The sequence below is a fragment of the Bombina bombina genome, chromosome 5 (genome assembly GCF_027579735.1).
Source record: "Bombina bombina isolate aBomBom1 chromosome 5, aBomBom1.pri, whole genome shotgun sequence".
Lineage (NCBI taxonomy): Eukaryota > Metazoa > Chordata > Amphibia > Anura > Bombinatoridae > Bombina > Bombina bombina.
Window position 1 is genome coordinate 112,439,645 of NC_069503.1, and position 14,698 is coordinate 112,454,342.

The 14,698-nt window shown below is 35.1% G+C and overlaps 1 pseudogene; it reads right to left on the minus strand.

Annotated features, from left to right (window-relative positions):
- Nucleotides 1–8,049: 8,049 nt before the first annotated feature.
- LOC128660025 (gastrula zinc finger protein XlCGF26.1-like) overlaps nucleotides 8,050–14,698 on the minus strand; it is a 53,858-nt pseudogene continuing 47,209 nt past the window's right edge.

The window sequence follows — 14,698 nt, forward strand, 5'->3', positions numbered from 1 at the left end:
TCAGTTCCTGTTAGAAATGGAAGTGCAAAACACTGTTATATTCCACACAGCCATTGGCTGCACACACTAGTGACCTAATTATAACTGTCCCTAATTTAACCACAACAGAGAAGGTAACCTAAGTTACAACATGGCAGCTACCATTGTTTTATAGACACTAACATTTTACACTTATTTTGTCAATATTTAAACAGCTAATGAAACTTTATAAAATACCTCTACATGTTATTCTCAGACTAATCTTTTCTTTGACTGCATCATTCTATTTATCATTTATTAAGTGTTTAATGTCCCTTTAATTCTACTTGATTTTTTGTTCTGCATATTTACAGCGTCTGATTATATTGCTGCTTGTTTTATTTTGCCTATTTTACATTGCCTGGCTTCATACTTTAGCCTGTTGGCGCTCCTATTCAACCTAACATTGTATCTCTTCTTCCTTGATCCTGTTAGGTGATCTAGAATAGTGAGCTTGTATGTTTCACTGGTGCCGTTAACTATTTCCTGTGTCTATTTATTGCATTATTAGTGACTGTACATTTGTGACACAGATAATATCCCGACACACAGCTGATATAACAATACTATTAGACATTAAATAGTGAGTCAGTGAAGTTATTTCTATGTGTTTATTGCATTATTAGTCACTGTACGTCTGTGACACACAGATAATATCCCGGCACACAGCTGATATAACAATACTATTAGACATTAAATAGTGAGTCAGTGAGCTTATTTCTATGTGTTTATTGCATTATTAGTCACTGTACGTCTGTGACACACAGATAATATCCCAGCACACAGCTGATATAACAATACTATTAGACATTAAATAGTGAGTCAGTGAGCTTATTTCTGTGTGTTTATTGCATTATTAGTCACTGTACGTCTGTGACACACAGATAATATCCCGGCACACAGCTGATATAACAATACTATTAGACATTAAATAGTGAGTCAGTGAAGTTATTTCTATTGTTTATTGCATTATTAGTCACTGTACGTCTGTGACACACCACTGTACGTTTGTGACATACAGATAATATCCCAGCACACAGCTGATATAACAATACTATTAGACATTAAATAGTGAGTCCAGTGAGCTTATTCTATGTGTTTATTGCATTATTAGTCACTTGTACGTTTGTGACACACAGATAATATCCCGGCACACAGCTGATATAAACAATACTATTAGACATTAAATAGTGAGTCAGTGGTCGTTATTTCTATGTGTTTATTGCATTATTAGTCACTGTACGTCTGTGACACACAGGATAATATCCCGGCACACAGCTGATATAACAATACTATTTAGACATTAAATAGTGAGTCAGTGAAGTTATTCTTCTATGTGTTTATTGCATTATTAGTGCACTGTACGTCTGTGACACACAGATAATATCCCGACACACAGCTGATATAACAATACTATTAGACATTAAATAGTGAGTCAGTGAAGTTATTTCTGTGTGTTTATTGCATTATTAGTCACTGTACGTCGTTGACACACAGATAATATCCCAGCACACAGCTGATATACCAATACTATTAGACATTAAATAGTGAGTCAGTGAGCTTATTCTATGTGTTATTATTGCATTATTAGTCACTGTACGTTTGTGACACACAGATAATATCCCGGCACACAGCTGATATAACAATACTATTAGACATTAAATCGTGAGTCAGTGAGCTTATTTCTATGTGTTTTATTGCATTATTAGTCACTGTACGTCTGTGACACACAGATAATATCCTGGCACACAGACTGATATAACAATACTATTAGACATTAAATAGTGAGTCAGTGACGTTATTTCTATGTGTTTATTGCATTATTAGTCACTGTACGTCTGTGACACAGATAATATCCCGGCACACAGCTGATATAACAATACTATTAGACAATGAAAGTATACGGTAAGTTGTTTTTCCTAGGAATAATTAGTCAGTTTTATATTACAGTCTCAAGGTGTTTTACTGTCCCTTTAGTCAGATCTAGCTTTGTGCTATCTTGTTGTGAATCCTTGTTTAATGAAGATAACATTGAGACAAATTTAAAGTAAGATGATTACCTAGAATATAAATTTTATTAATTATCTGTTATTATTTAAAGTCATTTAAAGGTGCAAAAAATGCTCTAATAAATGAGATCAGTTTATTATTTTACCACTGATTTGTATATAACTATGTAGATTGATACAAAGAAACAGAAGCGGCGCACGATGGTCTAGCACTGTGCATACTGTTGTAAGAATGATATATGAGAAATTTGCACTCACATTTGATGATGCACCCCTCTTGGTGCAAATGGAGCAGGCTGGAATGTAACAGTCACCCAGCAGACGGCCTCCGGTGTGTGGCTCAAACTTTTAATGGTTCAAGGATGCGATATCACAGTATAAGAAGCACCAAATATCCAGTTTTATAGTAGATAAAAACAAACACCCTTTAAAGGATATAATGTAACAGAAGCCCACATGGCCACACACCCTCTCACTGTATGGGACTTAATATTTTTATTTTATTATATCATCCTGTTTTTTGTATTCAGTTGTTCACCTTTGTTACAGACTGTTATAATATCTAATCACTGATTTCCATTAGCCCAAGGGCGCCCCCTATTTATTTATTCTTTTATATAACTATGTGTTTACTCCTGCAACATTTGCTCTAGAGCGGCACTGTACTACTGGGAGCTAGCTGATCATATCTTTGTGGGCCAATGACAAGAGGCAAATGTATGTAGCCACCTATCAGCAGTCAGCTCCCAGTAGTACAGATCTGCTGCTAGGAATATTTACATATTCTTTTCAGCAAAGGGTATCAAAAGAACAAAGTAAATTTGATAAAAGAAGTGAAATTAAAAGTGTCTGTAAAATTACAAATTCTATCTGAATCATGAAAGTGTAATTTCCTATCCATTTAAGTACAGATAATGTCTGTGTATAAAGTCTTGCTGGTAATTAATAATCTGGGTTGGTGTAAGCTGGGGGGTTAATTTGATATTGTTTTAAGTACTGCTAAAGGGACAGTAAAGTGAAAATTAATAGATATATGAAACTAGAAGCGCTTGTCTCAACCAAATTATGAATAGTAAAAAAAGAGGAATCAATAAATTTCCGGTAATCTTAATAATAGTACACACTTATGAACTAATCAATTGATCAATGTTCTTACTGATATAAATGTCTGTAATGTCCATAAGCTTTGATTTTATAAAGTGTAGCAAATGTCCTCCAGCGTTACACACTTTGTTTCAGTCACCTTTCAAACTGCTGCTCACAGGGGGTTGGCTGTTTGTCCGGCAGCCGAGTAGAATAATCCAAAGTAGAAAAGATCTGGAGCGCAAAAAGAAAAGGGAACTGCAATAGTTCCCAGAGGTCTAAGATTACTTAAGAAACCTGCATTTGCATTAGACGAGGTAGAATTCATGTCTGAGTGGGAATCTATTTTAGATATGTGTTCAATTAATCTAATTAAGTTACTCATTAGATATAGGGAAAGCAGACTAGAAAAGACACAGATTGAAATTAGTAAAATCGAGGATAAAATGGAAACACTGCTTATCAATGATGAATTAAAAACGCTATATAATAATATTATTAAAGGTGTGGAACAATTAACTAAAGAATTAATTATCTCCAAAGCAAATAAATTAAAACGCGACCAATGTGATTATAATAATGATCAGAAATATAATTGGAAATCTAAAACAGGGAGAATCAATTTTTATACAGGGAATAAGAAAAATGGAGTAAATAGTAGAGAGATGTTTAATAGTACAGAAAAAGAAAAATCAAAAGATACCAATAAACCAGGAAATGACAATATAGATAATAAATCTATGGATAATGTACCAAAGAAAAAAGGAAATGAGTTTGGATACAAAAATAAAAACAAACCAGGAAACAGAGAAAAGAATAATAAGGAATCTGGTAACAATTATCAAAATAGATTTGAAGTATTGCAGGTACCTGATAGGGATGTGTATAATGAGGGAGCTAGACCAAGAAATAGTAATAATGGATATAATAATAGAACCCCTGTAATCCCTTTTCAGTCTCCAAGGAACATGACCAGGTGGAAAGCAGATGCAGAATCTTGGAGGGAACAGAGATGGGAACAGAACCAATACCCCAGGGGAGACAGATACTGGGGGGAGGGGAACTATGTGAGGGAACAAGAGAGACAACACAGGAAAAGAAGATTCAGTCAAAACGGGGATGTAGAGGGGGAAGAAAGAAGCAATCAAAAAAGTGCAAGGTGGAATTAAAGAATCAAAATCAAGCCAGTATTTATAATTTATCCAAGCACCCACTGGATGATAGCTCACTTACCCTTTTAAGTAGAGGATTGTCTTTTGCCCCTAACAAAAGTATTGATAAATTCCAAGTCTATATCGACTTTCAAAGATTTATTAGGAATATCACATTAAAAAGGTTTTTTGCTAATAAGGAGACTAAATATGCAGAGAAACATAAGGGGATTCTGATGGGGGATGATGTTAATGCTTTAGAATCCCTAAATGCACTACAAAAAGAATCCAATATGGAACAAAGCAGTGAAATAGAAAATGAAATCTGTATCCATAGTGATAAGAAAAAACAGTCCACTTTTTATCCAACTTATGCCCAAGGAGAATATATTAAAACTTTTAAAAATCTAGTGGAAAAGGATTTGGAGAAATTAAATGTGGACACAGAGATAGCTGATAATTTGACTAAAAATGAAAGAGTGAGCTTGAAAAAACTGATGGATAATACAAATATAAGTATACGCCCTGCAGATAAGGGCGGGGGTATTGTTATCCAAGATAGGGATACATATGTAATGGAAGCACTACGCTTGCTAGGGGATATTGAAACTTATAACAAATTAAAAAGTGATCCAACTAATATATTTTTGAAAGATCTAGAAACATTGTTAAGAAATGGTTTGGATGAAAAAATATTAACTAATGATGAATTCAAATTTTTATACCAGGACCATCCAAAAATTGCAACAATGTATCATCTACCAAAAATACATAAAACGCTTATAAATCCACCTGGTAGGCCCATAGTCTCTGGGATTGATTCCCTTACTGCAAATATCTCTAGTTATGTTGATTATTTCCTAAACCCACTAGTTCCAGATTTGAAATCACACTTAAAGGATAGCATACATCTAATACATGAACTAAAGAATGTGAAGTGGAAAGAAGGGATGTACCTTATTACATGTGATGTTACATCCCTCTACACTATAATTAAACATGATTTAGGTGTAGAGGCATGTAAATATTTTCTAACAAAAAAAGGTACGTTCCCAAACAAACAAATACAATTCCTTGAGAAATGCATCAGATATGTGTTAGAGCATAACTATTTTTTATTTGATAAAATATTTTACCATCAGAAATGCGGTACAGCGATGGGGACGAAATTCGCCCCATCATATGCAAATCTGTTTATGGGATTGTTTGAGGATAGATTAATTTGGAATGAAGGTAATATTTATAAGGAACAGATTGTATTTTATAAGCGCTTCATTGATGATGTGTTTATGATTTGGGGAGGGTCTGAGGATGAAGCTAATAAGTTTTTAGAGTATTTAAATTTTAATGAGTATAATGTAAGTCTGGTCAGTAACATCCAAACCCAATGCATTGATTTTTTAGATTTAAGTATTTTTATAGAAAATAATGAAATTTTAACAAAAAATTTTAGAAAAGATGTAGACAGTAATGGTCTGCTCCATGCGAAAAGCGGACATTACAGTAAATGGATAAAAAATATCCCAAAAAGCCAATTTACAAGAATTAGGCGCAACTGTTCTAAAATCACTGATTACAAACAAGAGGCGGATATTTTGTGTAAAAAATTTGTATCACGATCATACAATGAGACAGATCTCACCAAAATAATGTCTGCTGTTGAAATGGATGATAGGGAGAAGTTACTGGGAAACAAGAAAAAATTGATAGATGCAAATAAAAATCCACCAACAGTAAAATTTATAACTCAGTATGGGGAGGGAGTGAACAAAGTAAAAGGGGTTCTCAATAAATATTGGTCGGTGCTAACAAGTGATCCATTATTGAATAAAGTACTTGACAGCAAACCCAATTTGGTTTTTAAAAAGAATACTAATTTAAAGAATTTAGTTGCCCCAAGTAAACTTAGAGATGTAAATAAAACAAATAGAGACTCGAAAACTAACCCCCAAAAAATGTTTTTAAAACTAAATGGAACATATAAATGCAATAAATCTCGCTGCCCAATGTGCAAGAATATTAGCTCACAAAGATCAATAATTAAATCAAATACAACGGGGCAGGAATTTAAAGTAAAAAATTTCATCACCTGTAAAAGTGTGTATGTAGTGTATTTATTAGAATGTGGGTGTGGCCTGCAATATGTGGGCAGGACCAAAAGAATTCTATCCAAAAGGTTCAGTGAACATTCTGCAAATATTAAAAAATCATTCTTAAAACATAGTGTCCCAAGACATTTTGCAGAAAAACATAATTGTGATCCTTCTAGTCTGACCATTAAGGGGATAGAAATTGTTCCTAAAGACCCTATGGGGGGTGATCGCTTATTAAAATTGAGAAGGAGGGAAACCTTTTGGATCCACAAATTAGGCACCCTCGCTCCTAAGGGTTTGAATGTGGATATAGATATTACAGCGTTTATATAGTGTCTGAAAAATTTATTAGTATTCACTATCTCTAGAAATGTGATAAAGGTGTAGAGAAGTATGGGACATCCCTTAAAAAGTTCTTTGACATTTCAGAGTTTATAATTTATTATTTATTTTAACATAAGTAACTTATTTAAATGAAATATTCTAACTCTGTTTTGAATGAATACTTTTAATGTTTTAATGTTTTGCACAAAATCTAGATTATAAATCAATTCTGTAAATGAATTAATTATTTTTAACTTTTTAATAGGATTGACGTGTACATATTAACATACAGTTAGAATGTATTTTAAAATAATTTTTCAAAACACTTGGTGTATATTAATTATTGTACAATTGAATGTTTTTATGCACAACGTCAATCACCAAAAAATATATGTTTTTATTCAATGAGGTGTTTTTAAAGTATATTGAATGATGCAATTGAATGTACTATATATGATGTTATAATTATTGCCTAAGTTGGAGCTAATAATGTATTATATTTTGTACTAAAATGTATTGGTGTATTGCCCGGAGCTGATACAAAAGGATAATATCAAATTAAGTATAGTTTTCATTTGAAGAGCTACTCTTTTGACAGCAGGGGGCACTAGTATCGCATCAGTACAAATAGGAGCCTTTTGTAAGCATTTGGTACTCTTGAGAAAGCCGCCAGAAGGGGCGGGGAAACGCGTTGAGGCGCCGAATGCTTGAATCTGAACTGTTTGACAGTTGACGAAGTAGAGAGGTGTGATTGAAATCTCGCGGCAGTAGATCGGGTGGTGACGTCACACGCCGAGTCTTGCAAGGATACAGCCGTGAGAGAAGCACCGGAATACTCTTCATGTTTGATGCTATGTGCTTGACTTATTTGGAAATTTTGTGAGTAGATTTTAATTGCGTGCTAATAAAAAGTGAAAATTAAACTTAAATGTATTGGAAAGAACATGACATTTCCAACAACTTTTCAATTTAATTATATTATCATTTGTGCTTGGTTCTCTTAGTGTCCTTTGTTAAAGAGTAACCCTGTGTGAACTCATGAGCGTGCATGTGTCTTCAGACAGCAGAGCTTGCAACAACATATATAGAATTGTTATACATAGTTACAAACACTGCCGCACAGAGTGCTAAATACATGTGCATGCCCCTAAGCTCATATTAGCCTCCTAGGTTTACTCTTTAACAAATTATACTAAAAGAACAAAGCAAATTATATAACAGAAGTAAATTGGAAAGTTGGGTAAAATTGCTGCTCTGAATTATCAGCGTTTAACTTTCATTGTCAGATTTGGCTTCTGTATTTGATGATGTTTTCCTAATTATTCTGTGATATTGTGTTTTTAATTATACAAAAAACACAAAATACTGGTCTGGATTACAATCACTTTTTATTTGCAGGAAAAACCATTACATCATTATATAGTCAAAAGGAGCATTACATGATATCTGCACACAATGGTATAAATATACCTAACACTTGTGCTCTTGATACAAAGGGATTTATCAGATATATAATGTTCCCTTTTAGTTATAGTAGCCATTTAAATTAAACTGATTATGATCACGTATGTTACTGATATTGTGTCTCATTAAATAAAATCAGTTTCCCCTCAGTAATTCCTCTGGTATATAACATGTACAATGCTAAGCATCTATTGCTATAAGAAAAGGTTTATCCACATGATGTGAACATTAAATATATCTCCCAGATGTCAATTATTTGAGACTGATCTTGTTTATTTAAGTTTCTAAAGCTCTATTCATATAAAGACTCCTTTATTCTGTAAATATAATTATTTTCCCACCTATGTAAATCAAATGTACAACTCCTAACACTGGCATATTAATAAACACTGGGGGTGCTTTGGTGGTGAATGGTTGTGTAAACTGGTCAGTATGAGGACAGATTTGTATATTCCTGTGTGGTGTTTGTATTCTATAGCATTGATATGAGAGAAACCGAGGTGCACATATATAGAGGAACAAAGGACAGCAGGAGAGCACTTCCAATCTGGGGCTTTTATAACTGGGATTTATAAAGTATTATTTACAATAACATCTATTTTGATGCATCTATTTAGAGTGTGTGTCCTCTTTAGGATATTTGTAAAATGGTTTGTACACTGTATATAAAGTTTGTGTGTAAATATTTGGTGTTTTGTTATACCGGATTTCAATAAAAAAAAACTTTTTACACTTTCTAAACATGTGAAAGGTTTCTTCCCTTGTGAATCATTTGATGCTTTTTCAGATTACTTATTTGTGTAAAACTTTTTCCACACTCTGTACACGTGAAAGGCTTTTCCCCTGTGTGAATCCTTTCATGTTTTTTCAGACTGCTTATTTGTGTAAAACTTTTTCCACACTCTTTACACGTGAAAGGCTTTTCTCCTGTGTGAATCCTTTCATGAGTTTTCAGACTACTTATTCGTGTAAAACTTTTTCCACACTCTTTACACGTGAAAGGCTTTTCCCCTGTGTGAATCTTTTTATGTTTTCTCAAATTACTATTATCTGTAAAACTTTTTCCACACTCTGTACATTTGAAAGGCTTTTCTCCTGTGTGAATCATTTGATGCTTTTTCAGATTACTTATTTGTATAAAACTTTTTCCACACTCTGTACACGTGAAAGGCTTTTCCCCTGTGTGAATCCTTTCATGTTTTTTCAGACTGCTTATTTGTGTAAAACTTTTTCCACACTCTGTACATGTGAAAGGCTTTTCTCCTATGTGAATCATTTCATGAGTTTTCAGATCACTCTTTTGTATAAAACTTTTTCCACACTCTGTACATGTGAAAGGCTTTTCTCCTATGTGAATCCTTTCATGAGTTTTCAGACTACTTATTCGTGTAAAACTTTTTCCACACTCTGTACATGTGAAAGGTTTTTCTCCTGTGTGAATCCTTTCATGAGTTGTCAGACAATTCATTTGTGTAAAACTTGTTCCACACTCTGTACATGTGAAAGGCTTTTCTCCTCTGTGAATCCTTTCATGCATTTTCAGACTACTTATTCGTGTAAAACTTTTTCCACACTCTGTACATGTGAAAGGCTTTTCCCCTGTGTGAATCTTTTCATGTTTTCTCAGATTACTATTTTCTGTAAAACTTTTTCCACACTCTGAACATTTGAATGGCTTTTCTCCTGTGTGAATCCTTTCATGCTTCTTCAGATAACTCTCTTTTTTGTAAAACTTTTTCCACACTCTGTACATGTGAAAGGCTTTTCCCCTGTGTGACTCCTTTCATGAGTTTTCAGACTACTATTTTCTGTAAAACTTTTTCCACACTCTGTACATGTGAAAGGCTTTTCTCCTATGTGAATCCTTTCATGAGTTTTCAGACTACTTATTCGTGTAAAACGTTTTCCACACTCTGTACATATGAAAGGCTTTTCCCCTGTGTGACTCCTTTCATGAGTTTTCAGACTACTTATTTGTGTAAAATGTTTTCCACACTCTGTACATATGAAAGGCTTTTCCCCTGTGTGACTCCTTTCATGAGTTGTCAGACAATTCATTTGTGTAAATTTTTTTCCACACTCTGTACATGTGAAAAGCTTTTCTCCTGTGTGATTCTTTTTATGAGTTTTCAGATTATTCATTTGTGTAAAACTTTTGCCACACTCTGTACAGCTAAATGATTTCTCCCCTGTGTGGGTCCTTTCATGAGCTATAAGTTTTGTAATTTGTATAAAACATTTGTCACACTCAGGACATGTGTGTGGCTTCTTACCTGTGTGAATTTTGGGATGTTCTAGGAGATGAGACTTATATCTAAAGCTTTTCTCACATTCTGTAGATATGAAAGGTCTCTCCTTTGTATGAATCATTTGGCTAGACTGTAGACTTTTCTCTTCTTTAAATTTTTTTGAAAACTCAGTAAATGTTTGTGGCTTATCCTCAGGGATAATCATTTCACTAGATAAGGCATAAATGTTGTCCTCTTGTTTGATGACTAAATTACTCTCTGTACATAATGATTGCTGCCCAGTTCCTGCCAATTCACCATCTCTTTTAAATAACTGCTGTGATTTCCCCAATGTTTGTGAATATTCATTAGTGTCTAAAAATGTTGGAGTCTGTGGTATCATTCTGATGCTTCCTGTAGTGACTACATAAAAAGAAATGAAATAAAGAAAAATAACAATATTTATTATTTATAATATAATCCATCTCAATAAAAAATCATATTCTTTTATACGTAACAACATGTCTTCCATTTTGTGTTTATTTTTAAATGTATTTACCTGTAAATCACAAATTAAAAAAATGACAACAAAGAATGTTGCATAATGTTCTCAGCCAGGGAACAAGTACATATGTATTCTGGGCAAGAGAGGTGGCACCCACCATCCTCATTTAACATTGCACAAGCAACTGCACATACAGTGCTGCATGGTCATGCTCAACAAGTTGGGTGAGAACATGATGTCTTAATTATCACAGACTATTAATCAGTGTGAGATGTTTTCAGAGGGTAAGAAGCAGTGATTTTACAATACTTTTAAGCTTTCAGCTGTGGTTGTTTAATTTATATAAACAGCCAAAAACTTTATTAGTTTAATAATATTTACTGCAAAATTAAGCACACAAATCAGGGGTGGTTCTGGGGTGGGAACACTCACTGGGAACAAGGTAGTCATTTAAGTGTACTTATGGGTGTTCCATGAGCGAGGTCAGGGAAGGGGAAGTTGGAGTTGCAGGTGTTCTAAGTTCAGAAGTCTGAGGTTAGCCAGTTGTTGGACATGATCGGTCTAAAAGGACAGAGGGGGGAGTAGTATTTCCTTTCATGTAATTGGCAACAGTCCATGAGCTAGTGACGTATAGGATATACATTCCTACCAGGAGGGGGCCGAGTCTCCCAAACCTCAAAATGCCTATAAATACACCTCCCACCACACTCACAACTCAGTTTTACAAACTTTGCCTCCTATGGAGGTGGTGAAAGTAAGTTTGTGCTTGATTTTTCTTTTATGATAAGCGCTTCTCAGCATATTGAAGACGAATTCCTCTCAGAGTACAGTGTTTGTCAGAGGGATGTGAAGAGAGTATTGCCTATTGATTTTATGATATATACTCACGGGAAATCTTTTCAAGGGTTCTCTGTTATTGGTCATAGGGATTCATCTCCTACCTCCCTTTTCAGATCGACGATATACTCTTATATACCATTACCTCTGCTGATAGTTTTCAGTACGGGTTTGGCTATCTGCTATATGTGCATGGGTGTCTTTCATAAGTATATATCATTATTTAAGACAATCTCAGCTATGGTTTGGCGCTTTATGTATTAATATAAAAGTTTTAAATATATGTATGTTACTTCTATTTGCCATGAGTCAGGTCTATGTATATTTCCCTTTGCAGACTATCAGTTCCAGTATGGGAATCATGTTTTAGGAAGTTTATTTTCTTACCTGGGGTATAGTCTCTTTTTCAAATTGACTTGATTCTCTTTAATTTCGAGGGCAAAATTAGGCTTGTAAGGTCGCAAAATGCTGTAATTTATTGCGTCATTCTTGGCGCAAGTTCATCATTTCCTGCGTCTTTGTTGATGCCAGGTTGTTTGGCATGAAGTTGCGTCGGTTATGAAGTAAGTTGTGTCATTTCCGTATGTTTGTTGCCACCATAAAAAATGTTTCTACTTCATTTTGCGTCATGCGCCATACTTGGTGCCAAAAAAATTGGTTTTATTTTACCCCACTTCCTATATGCCTCTTGCCTTCTTTATGTTCAGAGGGCTATGCTGTTTGCATTTTTTTCCCATTCCTAAAACTGCTATATGAGGAAATTGAATATTTGTCTAAATGTTATTTTTTCTTTTACATTTTGCCCTGACCCTCATCCCAATGAGGGTTGCTCTTTCTTTATAACTATCACAAATGTACATACAAGATGCAGATATAAATATAATAGTTTATATTTGTTTAATGAGTGATCTATTCTATTTTCCCATTAATTAAAGTCAGCATAATATCTATTTTACTCACCTAACACATATGAGTTCATGCTGATAACAGGCTGCAATGTCTGTGCTCAGGAAGAAGGTTCCCTTATTCACTCCAGTTACATCAATACCTGATATCTCTCAGTGCTCTGGCCGTGTCTGTAAAATGTATATTAAATGGTTTAAACAGATAATAATAAATAATGGATTTGATTAACTGTACGTATGGTATAATAATAATTAAAGGCACGCATAACAATTCATGTAATACAGATCAGCTGTTTAGGTTATTACATATGTGATGTTGATTCAGCACAAGTATTTAGTAGAGTTAACACTGTGTGTGTTATAATTGCCCCTTAAAGGGATATTAAAGTCCAAATTAATCTTTCATGATTCAGATAGGGCATGTAATTTTAAACAACTTCTCTAATTTAATAGAGGGGGGGAGAGAGCGCAAAAGAGAGGGGGGGAGAGAGAGCGCAAAAGAGAGGGGGGAGAGAGAGCGCAAAAGAGAGGGGGGGGAGAGCGCAAAAGAGAGGGGGGAGAGAGATGCCTGAGGAAACGGCTAAGTGAGCCGAGAAACGCGTAGCAAATTTTATTGTTACACATTGTCCACCCACTTGTATTGTAAGGATTTTGGTTTTACTAATGATTAAAGATTTGTTTTTTTATCATCATTGTCTGCCATTCCTTGACAAGTGAGGTTCTCATTACCAAGCCGCTGCTAAGTGAAGTCTCAGTACACTGATTAACTGTGAGGCGCCAGTGGATCTGTCATTATCCACACCTGCGAGGAGAGAGCATACCGGAGAGAGCAAGCTGGTTTGCTCTGATAACCAGTCCGTTCCCACAAGCACACTGGTGTGCTCTGCAAAAGTGTGAGTACCCTGGAAATTGAATACTGCTGTGTGAAATATATTGGGTCTGTGGATACACACAATGGTCGATCTTGTTTGTGTTTAAATCCTACACAGATTGGCTTCGTTTTGGAAAAAGAAGGATCCTGATTCTGAATCAGGGAGTCCACTGCCGACAGTCAAGAAAAAATTTTGAACTTATGTGTCCAATTATAAGACTATACATTTTCTAGTGGACTTTTAAACTGGGACATTTTATTTAATGAGGTACCATTATCCATTACTATATACCATTGTTCATTTGTTTTTAAAAAATCTTTTTAAATTGGGTATACACAATTTTTAATCATATTAGCGCCCTCTGGTGTTACATGCACTTGTTATAGGAGTCTGATTCACTTTACTTTCATAGTATATGTGTTGAGAGGTGCAGCTGTAGTTTTATTATATATATCAGACTGTTAATTATCATTTGTCTGTAAAGGGTTTTTTATATATTTTTTTCGTGTGAAGCCCATATTCATATGGGTTTCTTTGACTAGAGATATTCCTTCTAATTGCACTTTAGCGCCCTCTAGTGATTGTACATCACACATATTTGATCTGTATTTAGTAGAGTTAACACTGTGTGTGTTATAATTGCCCCTTAAAGGGATATTAAAGTCCAAATTAATCTTTCATGATTCAGATAGGGCATGTAATTTTAAACAACTTCTCTAATTTAATAGAGGGGGGGAGAGAGCGCAAAAGAGAGGGGGGAGAGAGAGCGCAAAAGAGAGGGGGGAGAGAGAGCGCAAAAGAGAGGGGGGAGAGAGAGCGCAAAAGAGAGGGGGGAGAGAGAGCGCAAAAGAGAGGGGGGAGAGAGAGCGCAAAAGAGAGGGGGGAGAGAGAGAGCAAAAGAGAGGGGGGAGAGAGAGCGCAAAAGAGAGGGGGGAGAGAGTGCGCGCAAAAGAGAGGGGGGAGAGAGCGCGCAAAAGAGAGGGGGAGTGCACAAAAGAGAGGGGGGAGAGAGCGCAAAAGAGAGGAGAGAGAGAGCGTCAAAGAGAGGGGGAGAGAGAGCACAAAAGAGAGGGGGAGAGAGAGAGCGCAAAAGAGAGGGTTTGAGAGAGAGTGCAAAAGAGAGGCAGGAGAGAGAGAGCACAAAAGAGAGGGGGGGAGAGAGAACAATAGAGAGGTAGAGAGAGAGCAAAAGAGAGGGATAATAGAGAG